This window comes from Arvicanthis niloticus, chromosome Y (assembly GCF_011762505.2).
Source record: "Arvicanthis niloticus isolate mArvNil1 chromosome Y, mArvNil1.pat.X, whole genome shotgun sequence".
NCBI classification, from domain to species: Eukaryota; Metazoa; Chordata; class Mammalia; order Rodentia; family Muridae; genus Arvicanthis; species Arvicanthis niloticus.
Window position 1 is genome coordinate 7070804 of NC_133431.1, and position 26983 is coordinate 7097786.

A 26983-nucleotide genomic window follows, 5' to 3' on the forward strand; every position below is an offset into this window, starting at 1 on the left:
TGATATTTCAGGAAGCAGTGAGTTTCGATGATCTGCATCTGAACTTCACTGCAGAAGAGTGGAATTTCCTGGATCCTTCCCAGAATAATCTCTACAAAGATGTGATGCTTGAGACCTACTGGAACCTCACTGCTACAGGTAAGACTGAATTTTCTTTTGCTTCTCAATATAAGGAAAAAAATGTTTCTGCATTACTGACAATCATCTCTTATTTCAATAGAGAACAAGTATTTCCCCTGTGACTCAGGACATGCCCTTTTATTCTTAAGCATGCCCTCTGTGTATCAGGACATGCCCTCTCAGTCTTAACCATGCCCTCTGTGACTCAGGACATGCCCTCTGAGTCTTAAACACACCCCCTGTGACTCTGGACAGAGTTCTAAACAAGCTCCCTGTGCCACAGGACACACACCCCTGAGTCTTAATCACTCCCTCTGTGTCTTGGGACACATCCTCTGAGTTTTAAGCACACCCACTGTGACTCAGGACAAGTCCCTTCAATCTTAAACATATCCTCTGTGACTCAGGATATTCCCCTGAGTCTTAAGTATGCCCCCAGTGACTAGGGACTGGCCTGCTGAGTGCTAAACATACACCCTGTGTCTCAGGACACACCCCCTGAGTTTTAAGTACATCTCTCTGTGTCTCAGGACACACCCCCTGAGTCTTAAACACACCCTCTGTGACTCAGGACACACCCACAGAGTCCTAATGGACATGTTTAGTATAATACAGCCTTTGCACACCTCTGTAGTCTTCATCATTATGAAACTATTCATGTAGGACAGTGGTTACATACTGTGCTAAAGCCTTTACATCATGGGGTCCACTGAGATCCAACACAACTCAAACACAGGACAAGGCAAATGATAAGAATTCATTGTAATCAAGTCACTGCTGATAAATCAGGGCCACAAAATTACACTCAGAAGCTTATCTGCAATACCCAGCCTCACCCCCACCCTGAACCAGAAAGTTATATAGCATTCAAAAGTCAAAATCACACTGTCCTGTGCCAAGTTACAGTGACATTTTTCTCCCAATCACATTTTTTTCTGTTGTTACTCTATGTCAAATGATACAGAATGTAGGTTGTATGGGCTACACTATCACAGCCATTTGTTCTTTTGTGGTTAGGAATATGCATTATGTTTTGAGAAATAAAACATGAATAACAGAAATTATGGTTAGGAACAGTTGTTATGTTTTAGGAAACAACACATGAATGATGAAAGCTGGTCAGATATTGTTAACTATACAGGTCCCCTATGACCTAAAACTTAGGTTGAATTTATGATTGAATAGAGATTGGTAACAAAAAGGCGGTCCTTAGGGCAACTTTCTTTTGCTTCTTCTCAACATTTGTATATTATCAACATATTAGAATATATAACAGAGCACATATTGAAGACATATCTTACAAATTTTACCAATGAGATAAAATCTTTTCACAACACAGTCATCTATGAACATAGAAGAACACATCCTGGAGAGAAACACTATGCATAAGCAATGTGGTAAAGCCTATGCATGTGGCAGTCATCCTAGAAATCATGAGAAAAGGTCATAATGCAGAGAAATCCTATAAACGTAGTCAATGTGTTAAAGTTGTGTACTTTCTGGTATCTTTATATAAGAGTAAACTCTTCAGCATGAAATGAATCTATCAAACCCTTTGTGGATCACAGTAGTCTTTGAGGACCCTCAAGAATACCAAAAGTAATCTGTGACTACAAAGAATTTGGTCAGATCTTACCCAACACACTGAGTTACTCAAGGTTATTTATTATGAGGAAAAATGTGACAAGTGTCAACAATCAGTTCAAACTTTATGATATCTCTCTATTTTGTTTTAATGTGCAAACTCATTTGTAACACACTTCCATTGAGTTACTCAAGGTTATTTATTATGAGGAAAAAAATGTGACAAGCATAACAATCAATTCAAACTTTATGATGTCTGTCTATTTTGTTTGCACTTACAAACTCATTTGTAATGCCACTGCATTTTCTTTGTATTTTTAGTTGATCATGTATACAACAAAGTTGCTGAAAGGGCTTATCAGCTCTAGGAATTACATTTGGAAGTTTTGGTCCACTTGTATCATCTTCAAATAAAGATAATTTTGGCCAGGCAGTGGTGTTGCACGCCTTTAACCCCAGCACTTGGGAGGCAGAGGCAGGCAGATTTCTTAGTTCAAGGCCAGCCTGGTCTACAGAGTGAGTTCCAGGACAGCCAGGACTACCCAGAGAAACCCTGAATCGAAAAACCAAAAAAAAAAAAAAAAAAAAAAAAAGAGAGAGACACTTTTACTTCCTCCTTTCTAATCTGTATTACCTTTATCTTCTTCAGTTTTATTGCTCTTGCTAAACTTTTAGATAGTATTTTAAATAGATGTGGAGAGAATGAACCACCTCATCTTCTTTGTGAATTAGTGGAATTAATATAAATGTCTCTCCATTTAATTTAATGTTGGCTATAGGTTTATAGTAAAGTGACATTATTATGTTTAGGTATGTTCCTTGTTTCCTTAATCACTCCAGAAACTTATAAAGTGGGATTAAATATTGTCACAGAATTTTTCATCATCTAATGAGATGACCACTTGTTTTATTTTCTTACACATTAAGCACATTACATTAAACCATTACTGGATCTCTTTAATGGAGCCTGCCTCATTGATCATGGGGGATGATCTTTTGAAGTGTTTTCTATTTTATTTAATTTATTTTATTTTATTAAATATTTTTGCACCGGTGGTTTTAAGGGAAAATGGTCTGTAATTCTTTTTTGTAGCTGAGTCTTTATATTGATTTGGGTATTTGCATAACCATGGGTTCACAAAATAAAATCAGCTAAGGTTTCTTATTTTTCTATATTGTTGAATATTTTGAGGAGTATTCTCATGAACTCCTCTTTGGAAATCTGGTAGGATTCTACCCTGAAACTCATGGCCCTGGCCTCTATTTGTTTGCAGACTTGTAATGACTTCTCTTTTTCGAGGTGTTTAGGTCTGTTTAAGTTATTTACCTTAGTTTGATTTAACTTTGGTAAGTGGAACCTATTGAGGAGATTAGCCTTTTAGAATTTCTAGTTTGGTGGAGTACAGGCATTTTGAAACTATGTCTTTACCATTCTCTGGCTTTATTCATTGTCTGGTTTTTTGTCACCATTTTGATTTTAGATTTCATTAATTTGGATATTCTCTGTCTTTTAATAAGTGTTTCTACTTTGTCTAATAAAAGGCTCAAAGGACCAACTCCAGGTTTCATTAATTCTTCGTATTCTTCTCTTTCTATTCTATGGATTTTGATCCCAATTTGACAATATCTTGATGTCTACTTCTTTCCTTCATTGTTCACTCAATTCTTTCTGTTCTAGACTTTAAAGGATGCTCTTAAATTGCCAGTGTGAGAGCTCTCCACTTTTTTCATGTATGGATTTTGTGCTATGAACGTTCATCTTAGAGACAATTTCATTTTCTTTGTGTTCCATAAGATTCTGCATTTTGCATATTCATTTGCATTGACTTCTGTAAGGTCTCTAATTTCTTCCTTTATTTCTGTCTTAACCTAGTTTTCACTCAGTAGTGAGGTGTGCAGTTTCCATGAGTTTGTAAGCTTTGTGTTCTTTCTGGTTTTGTTGATATCCAGCTGTAATCCATGGTGGTCTGAGAAGATACATGGTGGTAGCTTGTTTTTCTTGTATGTATCGAGACCTGCAATGTGTCTGAATATGTTTGCAGTTTACAAGTGAGTTTAATGAGGTGCTAAGCAGAAGGTACATTCTCTTATATTTCCGTATAATGTTCTCCAAATTTCAGCTGGATTCATGTTCATGCTATCAGTTAGCTGGAGTATTTCTCTGTCTAATTTTGGTCTGGGGAATTTATTCATTGGTGAGAATGGAGTATTGAAATTTGCAAGTATAAAATATGAAGGTTATTATGTGATTTTTACTTTAAAATACTTGATTTTACAAAGGTATGTGACCCTGTATTTAAGGCACAGATGTTAATAATTGAAATGTCATCTATGGTAATTGTTTTCCCTTTGATGAATATGTCATATCTTTCTCCAATTTTTTTTTGATTTTTTAAAAACTATTTTAAAATGGCTACCCCAGCTTGCTTCTTTGGTCTATTTGCTTGAAATAAGTTTTTACAACCCTTTACACTGAAATAATGCTTATTCTTGATGTTGAGATATCTTTCTTTTTTCTTTCTTTCTTTTTACAGTTTTATTGTTTTTTTAATGATTTGTTTATTTATTTTATGCATATGAGTACATCATTGCTCTCTTCAGAGACATAAGAAGACGGCATCAGACCCCATTACAGATTGTTGTGATCCACCCTAACCCACCCTGAAACTGTATATAAGGGCTCTATTTAGGGGAAGTAAAGTGCTCAAGAATCATCCTGGTGTCCTAGAATTTATGTCACAAGACCTGTAACACTTGGGGAGAGCTCTGCTCTCCCAGAACCTGCCTGGGACACCAAGCTACTTCCTTGCCAGCTAGCCAGCTTCTTATTGGCCCAGCCCAGGCCTGGGTCAGCTCAGTGCAGAGAGACAGGGGCAGCACCTGGGAGAAACCAGTCAGTGACAGCATTGAGCAAGTGGAGGTGGCAGTGAAGGCAGGCAATCTCAGCTCCTGCCCGCACTCTGTGTCCTTGGACCAGACCTCCTGAATCAGGCTGGAGACCTACAGACAGTGGAGACAGCAGCTAGCCCTCCCTGCTCTCACCCTGAACCCAGCCAGGAGATCATCATGGGACACCCTCCAGAACAGGGGAGCCAGAGATGGCTGTAATTGTGATTAGTGTCCAATGGTTGAAATTGAATGGAAAGTAAGAAGATAGAGGATACTCAGTAGTCCTGGCTCTGGTTCTTTCTAGAAAAGGTCATACTGTGCTTTCAGATACCTTTCCTTTAAAGAAGATGAAAGGGAAATATTGTTCTAGTAACCATTATTAGACATGGAAGTTGGAAGGAAACATGCTGCTCCCTGTGGTGGTGCATGCCTTTAACCTCAGAACCCAACAGACAAGTCAGGAAGATCATCAGGCCAAGACCCAGCTCAGCTATCTAATGAACTTGAGGCTTGCCTAAGCTAAATTAAACCATCTTACTTTCACCTCAAATATTTTCATTGAAACTGGTTAGAAAATGTGTCATGTGAGTACATACATCCGTACATATCCCTTTCTATTTAATGTTTTTAGATGTGAATAAATGCATTAGAAAACAAGAAGAGTTAATAATAAAATATTAAAATGAATTTCTGTGGGGGAATTAAAGTTTATTTTAGCTTTTGGGTTTTCTCTTTTGCATCTATATTTCATCAATTTATGTATTAAACATGGATTCCTCATGCAGTTTAATCAAAAGCACAAGCTATGACAAACAGTCTACACAACAGGTGTGGTCTGTAATATTTCGTTCTAATTACTAGGGATTAAAAAAATATTAAATACACATTTGTAGCCCAGCTGCAGAGGTCACACATGGATCTGGAAAGTCTCTGATAGGAGAAGGCCAAGAAAATCTCCAGTGCTGAAGAAAAATCACATAATTCCCAGGATGAGATTTTGTTTTCTCATTAAGCAGCACGGAAGCCTGCTTCTGAGCAAGACACTGACTTTGAGCCTTCACAAGACCAAGGGCCTCTCTTCCCATTGATGCCCAACAGGGCTATCCTCTGGTACATATGCAGATGGAGCCATGGTTCTCTCCATGTGTACTCCTCAGTTGGTGGTTTAGTCCCTGGGAGCCCTGGGGGGTCTGGTTGGTTGATATTGTTGCTCTTCCTCTGGGGTTGTAAACCCCTTCAGCTCCTTCAGTCCTTTCTCTAACTCCTCCATTGGGGACCCTGTGCTCAATTCAATGGTTGGCTGCAGGTATCTGCCTCTGTATTTGTCAGGCTCTGGCAGAGCCTCTCAGGAGACAGCTATATCATGTTCCTGTCAGCATGCACTTCTTGGTATTCACAATATTGTCTGTGTTTGTTGACTGTATATAGGATGGATCCCCAGGTGCAGCAGTCTCTGAGTGGCCTTTCCTTCAGTCTCTGCTCCACACTTTGTCTCGGTATTTGCTCCCATGAGTATTTTGTTTCCCTCTTCTAAGAAGAACCACTCAAACCACACTTTGGTCTTCCTTATTTCCTCTCCCTTTCTCTCTCCCTCTCTCTCTCCCTCTCTCCCTCCCTCTCCCTCTCCCTCTCCCTCTCCCTCTCCCTCTCCCTCTCCCTCTCCCTCTCCCTCTCCCTCTCCCTCTCCCTCTCCCTCTCCCTCTCCCTCTCCCTCTCCCTCTCCCTCTCCCTCTCCCTCTCCTTCTCTTTCTCTGTTTTGTTTTTTTTTTTGAGACAGGCTTTCTCTGTGTTGCCCTGGCTGTCCTGGAACTCACTCTATAGACCAGGCTAACCTTGAACTCAGAAATCTGCCTTCCTCTGTCTCCCAAGTGCTGGGATTAAAGGTGTGCAGGACCACTGCCCGGCTTGTCTTTATTCTTGAGTTTCATGTTGTCTGTGAACTGTATTCTGAGCTTTTGGGCTAATATCCACTTATCAGTGAGTGCATACCATGTGTGTTATTTTGTGTTTGGGTTAACTCACTCAGGATCATATTTTCTAGTACCTTCCATTTGAGTAAGAATTTCATGAATTCAATGTTTTAAATAGCTGAGTAATATTCCATTGTGTAAACGTACCACATTTTCTGTATCCATTCCTCTGTTGAAGGACTTCTGGGTTCTTTCCAGCTTCTGGATATTATAAATAAGTTTGCTATAAAAATAGTGGAGCATATGTTCTTGTTCTATGTTGGAGTATCTTCTGGGTATATGCCCAGGAGTGGTAGAGCTGGGTCCACAGGTAATGCTATGTCCAATTTTCTGAGGAACTGCCAGTCTGATTTCCAAAATAATTGTACCAGCTTACAATCCCACCAACAATGGAGGAGTGTTCCTCTTTCTCCACATCCTCACCAGCATCTGCTGTCACCTGAGTTTTTGATCTCAGCCATTCTGACTGGTGTGAGGTGGAATCTCGGGGTTGTTTTGATTTTCATTTTCCTGATGATTAAGGTTTTGAACATTTCTTTAGGTGTTTTTCAACCATTTGAGTTTCCTCAGTTGAGAATTCTTTTTGCTCTGTACTCCATTTTTAATAGGGTTATTTGGTTCTCTGGAGTATAATTTCTTGAGTTCTTTGTATACATTGGATATTAGCCCTCTATCAGATGTAGGATTGGAAAAGATTTTTTTCCCAATCTCTTGGTTGCCATTTTGTCCTATTGACAGTGTCCTTTTCCTTACAGAAACTTTGCAATTTTATGAAGTCCCATTTGTCAATTCTTGATTTCAGAGCATAAATCATTGGTGCCCCTTTCAGGAGCTTTTCCCCTGTGCCCATGTGTTTGAGGCTCTTCCCCACTTTCTCTTCTCTTTGGTTTCAGTGTATCTGGTTTTATGTGAAGGATCTTGATCCACTTGGACTTGAGCTTTGTACAAGGGGATAAGAATGGTCGATTTGCAATCTTCTACTTGCTGACCTCCACGTGAACCTGCACCATTTGTTAAAAATACTGTCCCTTTTCCACTGGATGGTTTTAGCTCCTTTGTCAAAGATCAAGTGACCATAGACATGTGGGTTCATTTCTGGGTCTTCAATTCTATTCCATTGATCTTCCTGCCTGTCTTTGTACCAATACCATGCAGTTTTTATCACTACTGCTCTGTAGTACAGTTTGAGGTTAGGGATGGTGATTCCCCCAGAAGTTCTTTTATTGTTGAGAATAGTTTTCCCTATCCTGGGTGTATTGTTATTCCCAATGAATTTGCAAATTTCTCTTTCTATCTCTATGAAGAATTGAGTTGGAATTTTGATGGGGATTGCATTGAATCTGTAGATTGCTTTCAGCAAGATGGCCATTTTTAGTATATTAATCCTGCCAATCCATGAGCATGGGAGATTTTTCCATCTTCTGAGATCTTCAATTTCTTTCATCAGAGGCTTGAAATTCTTGTCTACAGATGTTTCACTTTCTTGGTTAGATTCACACCCAGGAATTTTATATTATTTGTGACTATTATGAAGGCTGTCATTTCCCTAATCTCTTTCTCAGCCTGTTTATCCTTTGAGTAGAGGAAGGCTACTGATTTGTTTGAATTAATTTTATATCCAGTCACTTTTCTGAAGTCCTTTATCAGGTTATCTGTTGGAAGTTTTGGGGTTACTTATGTATATTATCATATCATCTGCAAATAGTAATAATTGACTTATTCCTTTCTTATTTGTATCCTTTTGATTTCCTTTTGTTGTCTAATTGCCCTGGCTAAGATTTTGAGTACTATATTGAATAGGTAGGGAGAGAGTGGCCAGCCTTGTCTAGTCCCTGATTTTAGTGTGATTGCTTCAAGTTTCTGTGCCTGTGCAGGCTTGAATAGTTCTCTGTGTCCTGAATGCTCTGAGTTCTGCTGTCAGGTGCTGTGTGGAGACCTCAGGGAAGCTCTGAAATCAAGTCATGGTGAGCACAGGATCACTGCCCATAATGGGTAGGGGCAGGCGGTTGAGCAGTTGGAACTGGGGTGTTGGGTACTTTCTGGAACTGGATGGAAAGCATCAGCCAGATGTAACCACCTGTGAGGTGCCTGGTGATGCTCCTCACGAGTTAGATCAGGAGGTGACCTCTGAGTAATTTCACTGTCATGGCTGATTCTGAATCTGCCGAAAACATTTGGACCAGTTGCTTTTCTGTAGAAACATGGGTGATTTCTCTGACTCTGCATCACATGTGTCCAAACCGTTTTGTCTTTTATAGTATACATTAAGAAGACAGGTATAGCTGGGCAGTGGTGGCACATGCTTTTAATCCCAGCACTTGGGAGGCAGAGGCAGAGGATGATGGTGATGGAACAATGGTCAATAATCATGTTAATCAATAATCAATACTAATCAATGGCCAATTATCAATACTAGTCAATAACCAAAAGTGATCAATAATCGTAATAATCAATAATCACCAACCAGTGCTAATCAATAATCAATACTAATCAGTAGCCAATAATAATCAATAATTGATGGCACATGCCTTTAATCCCAGCACTTGGGAGGCAAAGGCAGGCAAATTTCTGAGTTCAAAGTCAGCCTGGTCTAGAGAGTGAGTTTCTGGACTGCCAGGGCTACTCAGAGATAACAGCCAGAGACTACATTTCCCATAAGGACTCATGCCAAGATTGTGGTCCGAAAACTAACTGCTTATGCGCAGTAAACGCAATTCAAGATGGCGGCTGGTCTTCAAACTACATATCCCATGATGCCGCGAGAAAAAGCAAGATGGCAGCCGGCCGAAGACTACATTTCCCATGATGTTTGGAAATCCCCGCCAGATGTGATCCACTTCACCTTGGGCCAGAGTGACTGCGCTACCATACCGCCACCGCCACAGTCAGGGAGGATCACCTTGTTCCCGGTGGCATAGGCGGGTTCCTTCTGATGTCACAGACCTCGCAAGGCAATCCTATCGCCCGCCGCAGACCGGGGATATGACCGGAGCTTCCAGTACCATGGCCGGCGGTTGGAAGCGGAGGCCCCGGGCTGCCCGTGAGCGGGTGGCGGTGCCTGTGAATCTGAGGCAGGAGCATGACCAGAGCTGCTTCCAGGTACTGTGGCTGGGCGACCTATGGACACGCCCCCAGACTTGTAGGAAAAAGAACTATATCACCTTGGGCGTTGTTATTGAAAGACCCCAGGAGGGGAGACCCTCACTCTAGTCTCTAATAACTGGCAAAACAGCAAGAGTCTTTATTTCGGAAATCATCCAGCTGAGGTCGTGACTCAGAGCAAGGAGTGTTGACCTCCAGGCAAGGGGGGTGGGGGGAAGGGTATTTAAAGGAGAAAACCACAAATCAGTCAGGTTACGGAGAAACCAAGGAAGGGTATCATAAAAATAGTGGAAAGTTTCAGTCCTTAATTCAGTCGGTCATGTGGGAAACATCATGTACATGTTTAAATCCCAGGATATGAGCATCAAGCAAATCTCTGATTCAAGTCATCCTGATACAGAACCTGTTTTAGGTAAAGAAAAGCTTAGATACAGGCAAAGTGTTACATATGTATTACCCAGCATTCAAGAGACAGAGCCATACAGACCTCTGAGTTTAAGGTTCATCTACTGAGTAAGATCCAGGACAGCCGAGCTTAGGCAGTGAAGTTGTTGAAAAATATAAAGCTGGTGATGATGTAATAGAAGGGGCCATGTTCCAGCCCCAGCAGGCAGAGGAACTCAGCAGCTTTGTCCATGTGGCTCTGTTTTAGAGGGAAGAATAGAAGGGACAACTGAAACAATTGATGCTGGTTGGCTGTAGTTAGAAAATTAGTGGTTATGAAAAAGAAACCAGCATCACTGAGGTGAAATCTTCTGGTGAGTGTTTTCTGAGAGGAAAAAGAGGCTGTGTTCCAGAGGTAGCCAAGGTTGTCCCTTGTTGTGCACCTGGAGTTGATCATGTGTGAGAATCACCCAGGTGGTATTGGTTTTAGGCATAAATGAATCTCATGCAGAGCAGCTAAGGCTTTGCCCAGTGAAGGAAGTGTATGAGAGGAAAACAGTGAATCCTAGTTGCAGGGGAAGAACCCAGCATATTAAAGATGTCAGTCCCAAGAGATGAGCAGAGAGAACAGCAGCAGCAGTAAAGTGGAATCAAGCAGAACCTAGAGTGCTATAGATGGAAACGCTGGTGAAGAGACCCAATCTCTTTTGAGGAGGACAGATGATCATGTGTGGATCCCAAATACTGGAACAAGAAGCTATAATGTTAAAGTTACCTTTGAATCCCTAATATTTTGAGATTCCAGAGCTGTGGGGTACCTGCTCAGGAAAACAGTTCCAGAGAGTGCAGTAACAGATAGTGAGGTAGGTCTTTGGAAAAAGTACCTTTTCGACTGCCACGCATGGCTTGTGCTTGAAAAGGAGCATCTTTCAATAATAAGGACTGCAGGCACAAAGATGAGTTTGTAAAGCCCAATCAATTCTGTTTCTGGGATTTCACAAAGTCCACTTGACTAAACATCCTATGACAAATCCCGCTTGTCAACAGCCAGTCAAGGTACAACTGCAGGGTTAAGCTACATATCGATAACTAACACACCTTACAGAGAAAAAGTTAGTCTACCCATCATGGGTGTCAGATGATTTTACCCCCTTGGTTGGTTCCTGCAGATTATGCCAGTCATGCAGCTTTTAAAATATTAAGTTGCTGGCCTGTGTGTTAATGTCCCAATCTTGCTGTAACTGCAATAAATACCCAGCACCCCTAGACTTGGTCTCTCAGATTCGATCTCATGTGAGGCTGACTGGTGAGAATCCTTATTACAGACCTCATAATAAAGACCTCCATGTGTTTGTGTTGCAATAGGCTCCTTGTTGGTTGTCGGGGTCTCTGTGACTTGGACATAACATCTTAGTGCATTGACTGGAAAGTCATAGCCCTGAAGTGCTTCAAAGATGTTCCAGAGCCTGGTATTTCTCTGGTCTTAATTTCTGGGAAGGTTAGCGCAGACTTGGAACCCTGCTACAGGGCTCACAGCTGCCATCCTCTCTTCATTTTCTCCTCTGTCCAAGTGGAAGAATCTACTGGGAAGCCTTTACCACTCCCTTGTGGCTGGCTATTTTTTGTGTGGAAGTTTGCCATTCTCTCACTGAGGTAATAAAACAAATTCCACCCTAATGGATTTAGTTACTAGCCCCACACCTTGGGTTAAATCCTTCTTAACAACAGGACCTAGACCTATTGACCAGTTCATGACAGAGAGCTCTTCCAGACAGCATCTAGGTCAAAATCTACCTTTTTTACAAGGTAGAAAAACAATGACCTCATTTCCCACCTCCTGAACTACCCTCTGCCCAGTTCATATGTGAGTCTGTAGTTTTGAACTTGGAGCTGTCATGAGATGGAAGGTCATTGTTCATCGATTCTAACAAATTTAGTATATCTTCCTTGGGACAGAGATCCTGTCCTTTGTGGTGATCATTTCTGGGTCTGTGAGATAATCTGCTTTTCTGTCCACCTTCCAGCTGTTTTAGCCACAGCTTTGGTAGCACTGGCCTGGGAACCCAGGGTTAAAGATGCCTCACCCCAGGTCAGCACAGCTTCTAAGCTCCCCATTCCAGTGTATCCTTCCCTGCTTTGAGCCAGGTGCCCTCCCTATTTTGTCCTTGCTCAGCCAAAACTCCAAGTTCCTCATTGGGTGGCAGGAGCTTCTGTATTGATATGGTTAGCTCATTGTTTTTGTGTTATAACAACTTCCTCATCTATTATTGTATCTGTGTCATACTTGTTTTCGGTTCTCAGCATTTCAGAGCTAAAGTCATCTGAAGGAACCTCAGTTGAGGGCGTGTCCTCATCAGGATGGCTGGGTGCTATGTCTGTGAAAGATAGTGTCGATGATTGATTAGGAAGACTCTTCTATGCCAGGCAGTGATGGCGCACACCTTTAGTCCCAGCACTTGGGAGGCAGAGGCAGGAGAATTTCTGAGTTTGTGTCCAGCCTGGTCTACAGAGTGAGTTTTCAGGATAGCCAGGGCTACATAGAGAAACCCTGTCTTGAAAAACCAAAAAAAAAAAAAAAAAAAGGAAGGCTCTTCCACTGAGGGTGGCAATATCCCTAAGCAAGTGGTCCTGGGCTGGATGAGAGAGCAGGCTGAGCATGAGACACTGACCAAGCAAGAGAGCAAGCCAGGAGACAGTGTTTGTCCATGCTTTTTGCCTTCAGTTTCTAATCTAAGCTCTCAAAATGATGGACTGTGATCTGACAGAACCATGTACAATAACCACTTATTACCTGAGACGGTTTTGCTTAGAGGATTCAATCACAGCAGTAGAGTAGCAAGTTAGAACAACATGGTATCAAAGGGTTATTTTACTGCTGGATGAAATCTGTGTTGTAGATTGTATTCTTGTGGACAGGCGCAAATGTTGGGTAATAAGGTATTTGGATTGGTTGTTGTCTCTAACTCTCCACTGGGGGGTCCTGCCTGAGTGCAGATGTGGCCTCTTCAGCATCCATATCTTACTGCTATGCATCTCAGCTAAGATCAACTCCATAGTCTCTTACCACACATGTTGCTGGTTCTCCCTAATTCCCCTTCTTATCTGCTCTCCCACCCAATTCTCACTCTTCCATCGGCCTCCTATGACTCTTTTAGTCCCGCTTCTGAGTGAGATTCAACTGTGCTCATTTGGGCCTTCCTTCTTCTTTAGCTTCTTTGGGTCTAAAGAGTATAGTGTGTGTTTCCTTTTTTATGATTATTATTCACTTGTAAGTGGGTACATACATCCGTGTGCTTTTAGGTCTGGGTTACCTCACTCAGGATAATATTTTCTAGTTGTATCCATTTGCCTTCAAAATTCATGATGTCCTTGTATTTTATAGCTGAATAGTTTTTCCTTTTGTAAATGAACCACATTTTCTATATCCATATTTTGTTTGAGTGACATCTGGTATTTTTCCAGTTTCAAGCTGTTATAAATAAAATAGCTATGAACTTTGTGAAGTCCCTACTCTAGGTCCACTGCCTGCACAGAGTCCCTCTATCTAATATCCTCTGTTTCTCCTTTGATAAGGTGTGGGTCCCTGGGTATCTCAACACCACGGTGCATCAAGTCTCTGCTGAGTTAAGTTCATCCTTTCAATTGAAGCCAGGCATGGCAGCCCAGTTCAGGGAGCATATTCCAAAGATAGGCAGCACCTTTAGGGACAGCCCCTGATACAGTTGTTGGAGGACCATCATGAAAACTGAGCTACACATCTGCTACATATGTTCTAGGGGCCTTAGTCTAGACTGTGTGTGTTATTTGGTTTGTGGATCAGTCTGAGTATCCTCAAGGGTCCAGGTTAGTTGAGACTGTTGGTCTTCCTGTGGAGGAGTTCCTATTGTCTTCAGGGCCATCAATCCTTCCCCCAACTCTTCCATAACAGTCCCCAAGGACCATTCAATGTTTGACTATGGTTCTATGCATCTGTTTCAAGTCAGCTGCTGGGTGGAGCCTCTTAATGGACAATTATGCAAGGCTCCTGTGTGGGAGCATAACAGAGTATCTCAAATAATGTCATGGATTGGTGTTTATCTATAAGGTGGGTCTCTAGCTGGGCAAGTTTTCATTGGCCATTCCCTCAGTCTCTGCTCCAGCTTTACCCCTGCATTTCTTTTAGACAGGACATATTTTATTCTGTGTGTCTACTGTGTTGTACTTGAAACTGATTCTTCAGCTTTCTTCTCATGTTCCCATACATTCCCCATTTGGTCTCAGTCTGTAATTCCCATAAGATACAGTATAAACATTTGCTATTTAATGCTAAGCAATTTTGCAAGCCTGGTGGTTTTTTATTTTTAACTTTATATCTTTTGTTTATTGTTTTTGTGACTAAATTTCTCTGGAAAGCCCTTCCTGTGCTGATACTAGATATAGAAACCACAGAAGCCACCTGACATGTTTTTGTAAAATAGGCACATGCTTTTGTGCAGCTCTTCATCCACATCTTCAATTTTAAAATTCGGCAATATATATATATACATATATACATATATACATATATACATATATACATATATACATATATACATATATACATATATACATATATACATATATACATATATACATATATACATATATACATATATACATATATATATATATATATATATATATATATATATATATGTATGTATATATATTATCCTATTTCTCCGGATGGCATACGTTCATGATATCACTACTGCCCAAGGCTTCAGACTCATTGGATTCCAGGTGTATGTCATTCTGCCTTACTCTTGTGTTTGTTGTGAAATTTTGGAATAAGAGTATTGTTCCTGTGTGCATGAATATGAATATCATGTGTGCCTCATCTTTATTGTTGTCGGAAGATGGCCTCAGTCCTCTTGATCTTGAAGAAATGGGTAGTTGTTGATCCCCATGTAAATACTAGAAATTGACCACCATTATGTGGAAGACCAGCAAGAGCTTTCCACTCCTGAGCTATCTTTCCTGCTCTATGTTCCTCATTTCTGATCAACAAATACTTTACTAATATTTTCATCTGTCCATTTTAAACTGTTTAAACATGCATTTCCTTCTAGTAAAATCTATTAATGTTGCTGTTTAAACTGGTTCACGTCATGTTTTTGCAAGATGAAAACAGAACTGAAGTGAATGTATAATTCTTCATAGGAACTTCAGTAAAGAACTGTGAGTTCTCTCTATCATTTTTTGTTTCCTTTGTTGACTTTTACAGGGTAGTCAGGGTCTTAATATGTAACTTTTGCTGTCCTGCAACACATCGCATAGACCACGCCAGCATCCAGCTCACTGACATACACCTGCCTGTACCTCTGCGATTAAAGACATGAGCAAATACACGCAGTGTGCTGGTCAGTTTTGTAGTTAGTAATTGTTCATACAGCTTTTCAGATGTGTGCTCAGTACAGTTGATCTGTTTCCCCCTGCATATTCCTCTCAATTGCCATTTGTGTTGCAAGGCTATATCCTATTGAAAGGGATCAGAAGCAACAGAGGTGAAACTTATAATTCAATTTCCTTCTAAAATAATAGAATGATTAGACTGTAACTTCTGTTTCAGGAATTAAGTGGAGGAAGCACAAGAATTACATTACTAGATTGCCTAGAAAGTATCCATTTATTTACAGTGATGTCACAATGATGCATTCTGTTGTACACATGTATGGGATATTGTAGGATGCAGTGACTTATGAGGACGTGCATGTGAACTTCACTGCAGAAGAGTGGAATTTGCTGGATTTTTCCCAGAAGAATCTCTACAAAGATGTGATGCTGGAGACATACCGGAACCTCACTGCTATAGGTAAAACTGTGAATTTTGTTTTGCTTTTCAAAATAATGGAACAAGTGATTCTTGGTTATTGATGATCCTCCACTATTTCAATTGAGAACAAGGAAGATTGAGCTGAATAAATCAGGTTCAGTGCTGTCAAAATTCACAGTAACTTGCATTTTACCTAATTTCCAATACTATATCATTCATTTTCTGGAACTGTGTTTTAGGTTACAGTTGGGAAGATCATCATATTGAAGAACAACGTCAAGGTTCTAGAAGGCGTGAAAGGTAGTTTTCATGTACAAGCTGATACAAATATGCCTGTGAGGAAATTTTAATGTGTTCTGGAAGCTCTAAAGAAAAGCAAGTGTGTAAAAAGAAATCAGTCCTTTAAGTATAGCTATGATTATAATATTCTCACAAAGCCATGTGCCTCAATGTCAGTTATCTGATTTATGTTTTAAGGCATTCCTCTATGGAAGAAGACATGGAAACAATGCCTTAAGAGATACCTTTAATTGATTTGTAGCTCCATTAGAGCTTTGCTGTGGAACTACCAATCCAAATAGTCTCATAATATTTAGATGTTGCACATTGAATAGTGATAAATGTATATCCAAAGCCATCCAAGAAGCAATAGTCCATGGTAAATTTGGTGATACTCATATTCCTGTAGTGACATTTCTAAGTTTATTGAGTGGTCAGTTAGTGACAGTGAAGAAAGTTGTGGAGAAACCTTATTCTATATACAAAGAACAAACTGTCAAATCGTGTGAATTCAATATGGAAACCTTTAACCGTTCTTCTATTAATGGGTATATCAATTGTCAGAATAGATAAAACCTTGTGAGCATAGGGATGTTGAAAGAAGCAACGTACCTCTTTCTACTCCAAAAAATGAGAAGATATGTAGTATTCTGCCTTTGGTAGACTTTCAGAATACGATAGACATTTGCAATAAATTGGTTTTGTGACATAACTGGGGACATCCCCAATGTCACACTGCAGAAAATCTCTATGGGTACTAGAAGTTTGGAAATTCTTCTGTTTGTCCTGGCTCACAGTGCTGCTGTGGTGTGATTCACACTACAGGAAAAACTAAGAAAGCAATCAGTATTTTAATAGTCTGATATCTTCAGACATGTGAAATACATCATATAGAAATATAGAAACCGTGAACATCAAAGTGATAAAACCTTAAGATCTGAGTGTTCTTTATTATTAGAAAAACTGCAAAATTTATTCATATTGGTAAAATGATTGATCAGGTAATGAATGTGGTAAAGCTTTCACATGTGCCCATTATTGTTGCAGGCATGAAAGAAGTCATACTGGAGAGAAACCACATGAATGTAATCAATGTGGTAAAGCCTTTTCATGTCACAGTCATCTCCAATCTCATAAAAGAACACATACTGGAGAGAAACCACATAAATGTAATCAATGTGGTAAAGCCTTTTCACGTCACAGTGGCCTCCAAAGACATAAAAGAATACATACTGGAGAGAAGCCCTATGAATGTAATCAATGTGGTAAAGCCTTTTCATGGCACAGTCATCTCCGCTCTCATAAAAGAACACATACTGGAGAGAAACCTTATGAATGTAATCAATGTGGTAAAGCCTTTTCATGTCACAATGGTCTCCGATATCATAAAAGAACACATACCGGAGAGAGACCTTATGAATGCAATCAATGTGGTAAAGCCTTTTCAGATCACAGTACTCTCCAATATCATAAAAGAACACATACTGGAGAGAAACCTTATGAATGTAATCAATGTGGTAAAGCCTTTTCATGGCACAGTCATCTCCAATCTCATAAAAGAATACATACTGGAGAGAAACCTTATGAATGTAATCAATGTGGTAAAGCCTTTTCATGTCACAGTGGTCTCCGATATCATAAAAGAACACATACTGGAGAGAGACCTTATGAATGTAATCAATGTGGTAAAGCCTTTTCATGTCACAATGGTCTCCGATATCATAAAGGAACACATACTGGAGAGAAACCTTATGAATGCAATCAATGTGGTAAAGCCTTTTCAGATCACAGTACTCTCCAATATCACAAAAGAACACATATTGAAGAGAAACCTTATAAATGTAATCAATGCGGTAAAACCTTTGCAAGGCCCAGTCATCTCCAAAGACATAAAAGAACACATACTGGAGAGAAACCTTATCAATGTAATCAATGTGGTAAAGCCTTTTCATGTCACCATAGTCTCCAATGTCATAATAGAACACATACTGGAGAGAAACCATATGAATGTAATCAATGTGTTAAAGCCTTTTTCTCTCACAGTGGTCTCCGATATCATAAAAGAACACATACTGGAGAGAAACCCTATGAATGTGATCAGTGTGGTAAAGCCTTTTCAGATCACAGTCATCTCCAATATCACAAAAAAAACACATACTGGAGAGAAACCTTATGAATGTAATCAATGTGGTAAAGCCTTTTCATGTCAAAGTGGTCTCCAAAAACATAAAAGAACACATACCATAGAGAAACCTTAGTTAGGTAATCAATGTGGAAAAACTGACAATTCACTTTTATCTGCAACTACATAATAGAACACATTCAAGAGAGTGACTCAGTGTCATCAAGGTGCTAAGTACTTGCATGTCACAGGCATCACCCAATACATAAAAGAACACATAATGTAGAGAAACTGCATGAATGCCATGAATGAGGTAAAGTCTTTGCATGACAATGTACTCTCCAAATACTTCAAGTAACACATCCTTTAGAGAAACCTTATGAATGTAACAAACCTGGAGAAGCCTGTGCCTATCACTGTAATCTACAAGGACAGAAAAGACCACAAATTGGACAGAAATATTGTGAATGTCCTTAAGTTGGAAAATCCTTTACATGCCACAGTATTCTCTGAATACAAAAATCAACACATACTAGAGAGAAACCTTCTGGAAGTAATCAGTGTGGTAAAGCGTCTGCATGTCATAATCATATTTAAATGCATGAAAGAATTTATAATAGAAATAAACTGTTGTGATTTGAATATGCTTGCCCCTAAGAAGTGACAATATTAATATGTTTGGCCTAGTTAGATATTACTATTTTGAAAGAAGTGAATTTCTAGTGCGGGGGTCTTTGGAGCTCCAGCCAGTCCAAAATAGACTCTCCTACTATTTTGCTGGATGACAATCTCTTCCTGGATGCCTTTTCCTGAAAATGCAAAACTCTCAGCTCCTCTAGCATCATAGCTGCCTGCATGCTGCCATTCTTCCTGCTATGTTGGTAATAAACTAAACATTTGAAAGAGTAAGACAGACCGAATTAACTTTTTGACTTTAAAACCGTTGCCTTGGTCACAGTGTCTCTTCTTAGCAATGGAAATTCTATCTAAGACAGAAGTTGGTACCCCAGAGTTAAGTATTATTATTGGTAGGCCTTACCATGCTATTATTGGAAGCAGCGTGGATTTTTAGACTTTCAATTTGTACATGCATTAAGTGGAACTTCATGGGCCATGCTAGTAGAACACATATGTACTAAGGGTGGTTTGAATTTTGTATATAATTTTCATAATGTTTTGCTAAAGAATGCTCCTGTGTTTTGCTCTCATCTGAAGGTAAAGAGGTTTATTTTGTTAATTGCATTGACAAAGGAAGTCTCAGGCAAGCCAAGCATAGCCTTTGGCCTGTGTTTACTCTCATGGTGATTGTTTTGATCATGCTTAGTAATCTTAGAAAGGAAAAATATAAAATGTTAGGCTCAAAGAGAAAATGTCACCAGGAAGTTGAATGAAGCTAAATCCTGTGATGAAAGATACAAAATGATATTAAAGAAATGGTGATATGGCAAGATTCCATCCACCTAAACATATGGATGTGAAGTTGTATGAAAGATAACTGTATAATATTAGGCATTTTTATTAACTAATTATTGTTTTTATGTGGACATAAGGAGATACAAGTATGTGTCAAATTTACAATGGACAGATTATTATTACTGTACTGGGTTTTCAATTCAAAATCCAAAAGGATATACTTAGGTCCAGGCATGGGGGTTTGTGCCTTAAATCCTAGGAAATGACAGTCAATCAGATTTATGGTTAAAATCATCCTGGTATAGAACAAATTTTAGGTAATGAAAAGCTTAGGTACAGGCCAAGTGTAATACATTTTTTATCCCAGCATTCAAGAGACAGAGTCATGCAGACCTCTGAGTTCAAGGTTAATATAATGAGTAAGATCCAGGACTGTCAAGCTTAGGCTGTGAAGTTGTTGAAAAATAAAAAGCTGGTGATGAAGTAATAGAAGGGGCCATGTTCCAGCCCTAGCAAGCAGAGGAACTCAGCAGCTTTGTCCATGTGGCTCTGCTTTTAGAGGAATGGATAGACAGGGTGACTGAGACAATTGATGCTGGTTGGCTGTAGTTAGAAAATTAGTGGTGACAAAGAAGAAACCAGCATCACTGAGGTGAAATCTTGTGGTGAGTGTTTTCTGAGAGAACAAAGAAGCTGTGTTCCAGAGACCGCCAAGTTTGTACCTTGTTGTGCACCTGGTGTTGATCATGTGTGAGAATCACCCAGGTGGTATTTGTTTCAGAGGCATAAATGAATCTGCCATACAGAGCAGCTAAGGCTTGGCCCTGTGAAGGGAGTGCATGAGAGGAACGCAGTGAATCTTAGTTACAGCAGAAGAACCTAGCATATTGAGGATGTCAGTCCCATGGGATGAGCAGACAACAACAGCAGCAGTAAAGTGGAATCAGGCAGAAGATAGAGTGGAATAGGTGGAAGAGCTGGTGAAGTGACCCAATCACTTTTGAGGAGTGCAGTTGATCATGTGGATCCCAGATACTGGAACAAGAAGCTGTGATATTGAAGTTACCTTTGAAACCCTAATACTTTGAGATTCCAGAGCTGTGGCGTACCTGCTCTGGAAAACTGTGTCAGGGAATAAAACTAGCCAAAGAGAAAGTATTTTGCTGCAGTGAGCAAAGCAGGAAGGAGTTGGAGATCTGAAGAATGTTTGACATCAGACATGGAGATGCAGAGTTTGGAGATTGCCTTGCTGGCTTTTGGTCTTCTTTACAGTATTTCCTCACAATGGCATTTAGAAATGGTGACGTATATCCTGTGAATTTGGATAGATATGCTATTTTTTGAAGATATAGGGCATTACAGTTATATGATTGGATAAAACTCAAAAGAGACTTTGAACTTGAGACTCTTAACATTTTGAGAATGCTATAGTAGATGAGCATTTCTTAAAATTTGAACCTCATGCATTTTGAATTATGCTATTTTTAAATATGGTCTCCCTCCATTCACGTGTTTAAACAAGCTTAAATGGGCTAGGCTGTGATATGTGGTAGTATAAATATGCTTGGCTCAGGGAGTGGCAGTATTATGAGATGTGGCCTTGTTGGAGGAAGTGCATCAGTATAGGGGTGGGCTTTGATGTTCCACCCAGTGCTGAATGGACCCTCCTACTAGCTACCTGTAAGACATTTTCTTCCTGGCTTTCTTTGGATCAAGAAGCAGAACCATTGGCTTCTTCACCAGCATGCCTGCCATGCTTCCTGCTATGATGAAGATAGAATAAATCTCTGAAACTGTAAGCCAGCTGCAATTAAATATTTGACTTTTTATAAGAGATGCTTTATTTATGAGCTCTCTTTATAGCAAAGGGAACGCTAAGACAGACACCCTGTGAGTGCACTTAATATGGTCACGCCTTTGCACAATTCTGTAGTCTTCATTATCAAAAAACAACAATGTACTAGAGAGAAACCTTCTAAATATATTTAGTATATTGAAGCCTCTGCACATCTCTAGTCTTCATCATTATGATTCTGTACATACTGGAAAGAAACTCTATGAATGTTAGCAATCTGGTAGAGCCTTTATGTTATGGGGTCCACTAATAGCCAACACCATTCAAACACCAGGACAGTGTAAGAATGATAAGAATTTTTGTAGCCAATTCAGTACTGATTAATCAAGACCACAAAAATATACTCAGAAGCTTAGGTGCATCACCCCACCACACTCCCACCCTGAGCCTGAACATAATATAGATTCGCAACTTGAAAACCACACATATCAGTGTCAAGTTACAGCTACATTTTTACCAATCAGTATTTCCTTCAGTTGTTACTATATGTCAAATGATACAGAATGTAGTTTTTATGGTCTAGCCTATTGCAGCCATTTTTTTTTTGTGGTTAGGAACAAGCATTTTATTTTGAAGAATAAAACATGAATAACATAAATTATGATTAGGAACAGTCATTTTGTTTTGGGGGAAACAAACATATATAATGAAAGCTGGCCAGAGATTGTTAAGTATTTGGTCCCTTATAACCTGGGACTTTAACTTAGTTTCAATTTATGATTAAATGCAGGTTGGTAACAAAAGGCAGCCCTTAGAACAATTTTCTTTTTGCATCTTCCAATATTTAGATATCACAGTCATCTTCTAATACATAGCAGAACACATATTGGAGAGAAATCTTGTAACTGAAATCAATGTAATAAAGACTTTTCACAACACATGTATTTATGAACAAAATGAGAATGCGTTCTCAAGAGAACATCTAAGAATAAGCAATGTGGTAAAGCCTTTGAATGTGGCAGTCATCCTAGAATCCTGAGAAAAAGTCATAATGTGAGAAACCCTGTAAACGTAGTCAATGTGTTAAAGTCTTGTACTTTCTGATATATTTATACAAGATTAAACTCTTTAGTAAGTAATCAATCTATTAAAGACTTTGTATATTACAATAGTCTTTGAGGACCATCAATAATATCAAAAATAATCTGTCACAGCAAATAATTTGTATGATATCACCCAACACAGTTACATTGAGTTACTCAAGGTTTTATTATATGGAAAACAATGTGAAAAGTGTCAACCATCAGTTCAAACTTTATGATGTCTCTCTATTTTGTTTGCACTTGCAAACTCATTTGTACATACGATGGCCACTCGTTTTTCTTTTTCTTTTTTTTTTTAGTTAATTATGTATCCAACAACTTTGCTGAAAGTGTTTACCAGCTCTGGGAATTGCCTTTGGGAAGTTTTAGTTCACTTGTGCTTACTATCATATCATCTGCACATAAAGATAATTGTATTTCCTCTTTTCTATTTTTACATTACCTTCCTCTCTTTCAGTTTTTTTTTTTTTTGCTCTAGCTAAAGTTTTAGATGGTATAATGAATAGATACGGAGAGAATAGACCACCTTTTCTTTTTTGTGATTTAGTGAAATTAATTAGAATTTCTCTTAATTTAATTTAATACTGGCTATTGGCTTGCTGTAATGTGATATTATTATGTTTAGGTATGTCCCCTGTCTCCTTAATCACTCAAAGAACTTTATAACACATTGGAGTTAAATATTGTCAGAGAATTTTTCATCATATAAGAGATTACACCTTTTTTCCCTACACTTTAATTACATTATGTTGAACCATCCCTGCACCGCTTGAATGAAGCCTACCTCATCGATCATGATGAATGATCTTTTCATGTGGTTTCTATTTTATTTTTATTATTTTGCTTCATTAAGTATTTTTACATATTTGGTTTTAAGAAAAATTGGTCTATAATTCTCTTTTGTTACTGAGTTTTTATAGTAATTGGATATTTGTGTAACCATGGGTTCATAAAAATAAAATCAACTACAGCTTCTTCTTTTTCTATATTGTTGAATACTTTGAGGAGTATTCTCATGAACTCGTCTTTGGAAGTCTGGTATGATTCTACCCTAAAACTCATGGCCCTGGCCTCTATTTGTTGGCCGACTTATAATAACTTCTCTTTTTCTAGATGTTTAGGCAGTTTGAGTTGTTTCTTTTAGTTTGATTTAACTTTGGTAAGAGGAACCTATTGAGAAAATTTTCCATTATTTTTAGACATTCCAGTTCAATGGAGTTGAGGCTTTTTAAAACTATGTCATTACCAGTCTTTAGATTTCTTCATTGTCTGTTATTTTGTCCCCACTTTCATTTTAGATTTTATTAATTTGTATATTCTCCATCTTTTAATAAGTGTTTGACTATCTTATCAAATAAAAAGCTCAAAGGACCAATTCCATGTTTCATTAATTCTTTGCATTCTTCTCTTTCTATTTTGTTGATTTCAGCCCCCAACTTGATAATTTACTGATGTCTAATCCTGTTTTTCCATTGCTTACTTGTTTTTGTTCTAGAATTTAAAAAGTGATATTGAATTGCCAGTATGAGAGCTCTCCAAATTTTTCTTGTACGGATTTTGTGCTATGAACCTTCACCTTAGAAACAGTTTCATTTTCTTTGTATTCTCTAAAATTGTGCCTGTTTCATATTCATTTGTATGGAATTCTAGAAAGTCTCTAATATCTTCCTCTATGTTTGTCTTAGGCTTTTTCATTCAGTAGTGAGGTGTTCAGCTTCCATGAGTTTGTAAGCTTTGTGTTCTTTCTGGTTTTGTTGATATCCAGTTGTAATCCATGGTGATCTGATAGGATTCATGGTGTTATTTCAATATTGTTTGTATTGTGATTGGCAGTGTGTCTGGATATGTGTTCAGTTTACAAGTAAGATTCATGAGGTGCTGAGCAGAAGGCATATTCTCCTATATTTTGGTAGAATGTTCTCTAAGCATCAGCTGGACTCATGTTCATGTGGTCAGTTAGCTGGAATATTTCTCTTTTTTGTAGGGGGATCTAGAGAATTTGTCCACTGGTGAGAATGGGGTGTTGAAATCTTGGAATATAAGTGAATGAGTGTTATGTGATTTTAGCTTTAAAATACTTTTTTTTTGTTGTTTTACAGAGGTTGGTGACAATGAGTTTAAGGCATAGATGTTAAAACTTGAAATGTCATCTTTGGTGATTTCTTTTTCTTTAAGTAATTTGTAGTGTCTTTCTCCAACTCTTTTGATTAATTTTGTTTAATATCTATTTTGCTACATTTTAAAATGATGACACCAGCTTGCTCCTTTGCTCCATTTGCTTGAAATATCTTTTTACCTTGAATTAAATCCTATTCTCAATGTTGAGCTATATATTTCTTGTATGCAATTAAAGGATAGATTTTTATTAGCATCTATTCTGTTAGCCTTTGCCTTTTAATTGGTGAACTGTGGTCATTGATACTGAGAGAGTCAATGAATGGTGATTGTAAACTCCTTGCATCTTATTGTTGTTGTTGTTGTTGCTGCTTCTGCTGGTGCTGGTGTTGGGGTATCTGTGTGCTTTCCTTTCTTTTACAGATAATACAAGGTTATTTACTACCTGTGTTTTCATGTGTATTGTTAACTTCCTTGAGTTGGATTCTTTGTATATAACTTTGTGTAAGTTTGTATGTGTACATAGATATTGTTTAAATTTGACTTTAGCATGGACTATCTGATTTTTCCATTAATATCAATTAAATTTTTTCTACATATAATAATCTGGGCACCTGTAGTTTCTGCAGCATATATGTCCAAGCCCTTCGGACATTTACATACTCCAGTGAGAAGTCATCTGCAATTTTAATAGATCTTCATTTATATGTTTCTTGGCTTTTGACCTTTGCAGCTTTTAGTATTCTTTCTTTGTACTGGACATTCTGATTAATATACAGGAGACTTCATTTTAGGGTCTATTCTGTTTGGTGTTTTGATGATTCTTTTATTGTGATAGGTACCTCCCTCCTTATGTTAGGAAATTTTTCTTCTAAGATTTTCTCATCAATATTTTCTGAGAATTTGATCTAATATTCTTCTTCCTCTAGCCCTAGTATCCTTATGTTTTATCCTTTGATAATGTCCTGGATTTTCTAGGTATTTTATGTCAGGAAGTTTTACATTTAACATTTTCTTTGTGTGATATATCCATCCCTTCTATTGTATCTTCAAGGCATGAGATTTGTCTTCCATCTCTGTATTCTGTTTGTGAGTCTTTCCTCTGTAGTTCCTCTTTGCAGTCCTAAGGTTTTGTTTCCATTATTCCCAAAGTTTGTGTTTTCATTATTTTTTCTATTTCCACTTTTAGGTATTCAACAGTTTTGTTTCCTTCTACTATTTGTTTGTTTTTCTTGGCTTTATTTATAAGATTGGTTGGTTTTCTCCACTTTTTTATTTGTTGTCCTGGCTGTCTTTGAGGTATTTATTGACTTCCTCCAATTCTTTGTGTTTTCCTGCATTTCTTTAAGTGATTTAGTCATTTCCACTTTAACAGCCTCTATTATCTTCACATAGATGATTTCAAAGCCTTTTTCTAATACATCAGCTATGTTAAAATATTTTAGACCTTCTTTGCCAATATAAATGGGCTCACACTCATCAACCAGAGGGTGATAAATGTTTGTCCTTATTACACGATCAAGTACCAACATCATGGAATGGAATGTGGCTATCACTTCTGGAAGTAAAAAGGTCCATTTTATGTCAATGTACTTGATATACAATAGTTTGTGTCCACACAATGAAATTTATGGTGGGACCCAACATAGGGTCCATGATAGATTCTGTGAAGTATTCAGCTTACATTTAACCCAATGGTTGATTAATGCCATGGTTTTTTTCTTTAAATTGGACAGGGATGTAAGTGAAACACTTTTTAAATAAGTTACTTTTGTTGAGATGATGGTTTTAATAAGATCGCTTCCAATCACTAACACTGGAGTCACCATTACAAAAAAAAAAAAGACCTGATGGAGACAGGGTAATAATTTTCTAATTTCCAGCATGTATTTATTCATGTCAGGTGAATGAAGACACACTAGATTAATAGGTATATAATTTTGGAACTTTAGCATAATCCAAAGAATACTGAATTTCCAACTTTGGAGATATATCCAATGCACTTTCAGTGTTAAGTCAGGTCAGATGATTGACACAGGCTTTAGCTGGTGTGTCATGTTACAGATCACAGAAGCTAACATTGCACATAGCAGCCAGGTCAAAGAGTACTGTATTAATGCGACTTTCTCTGCCAGGAAACCATCTGCTCCTTTTCAAACTCAATGTAGATGTATTTTTTTCCAGTTATGTTTCTTTTTTCCTTTTTAAATTACATTTAATAAAGTTTTTTACATTCCAAATTTGTCCCCCTTTCTGGTCCCTCTTCCCTGAGGTCTTCTCTCCATCTTCTTCCCTGCTGCCTCTGAGAGGTTT

At 38.4% G+C, this 26983-nt stretch overlaps 1 long non-coding RNA gene across 1 annotated transcript; it reads left to right on the forward strand.

Moving 5' to 3' along the window:
* Positions 1 to 10: 10 nt before the first annotated feature.
* On the forward strand, positions 11 to 16183 carry LOC143437386 (uncharacterized). The gene is made up of 3 exons (XR_013106877.1): positions 11 to 138; positions 15756 to 15882; positions 16083 to 16183. It is a non-coding gene; the product is annotated as an uncharacterized LOC143437386 (long non-coding RNA).
* Positions 16184 to 26983: the final 10800 nt, after the last annotated feature.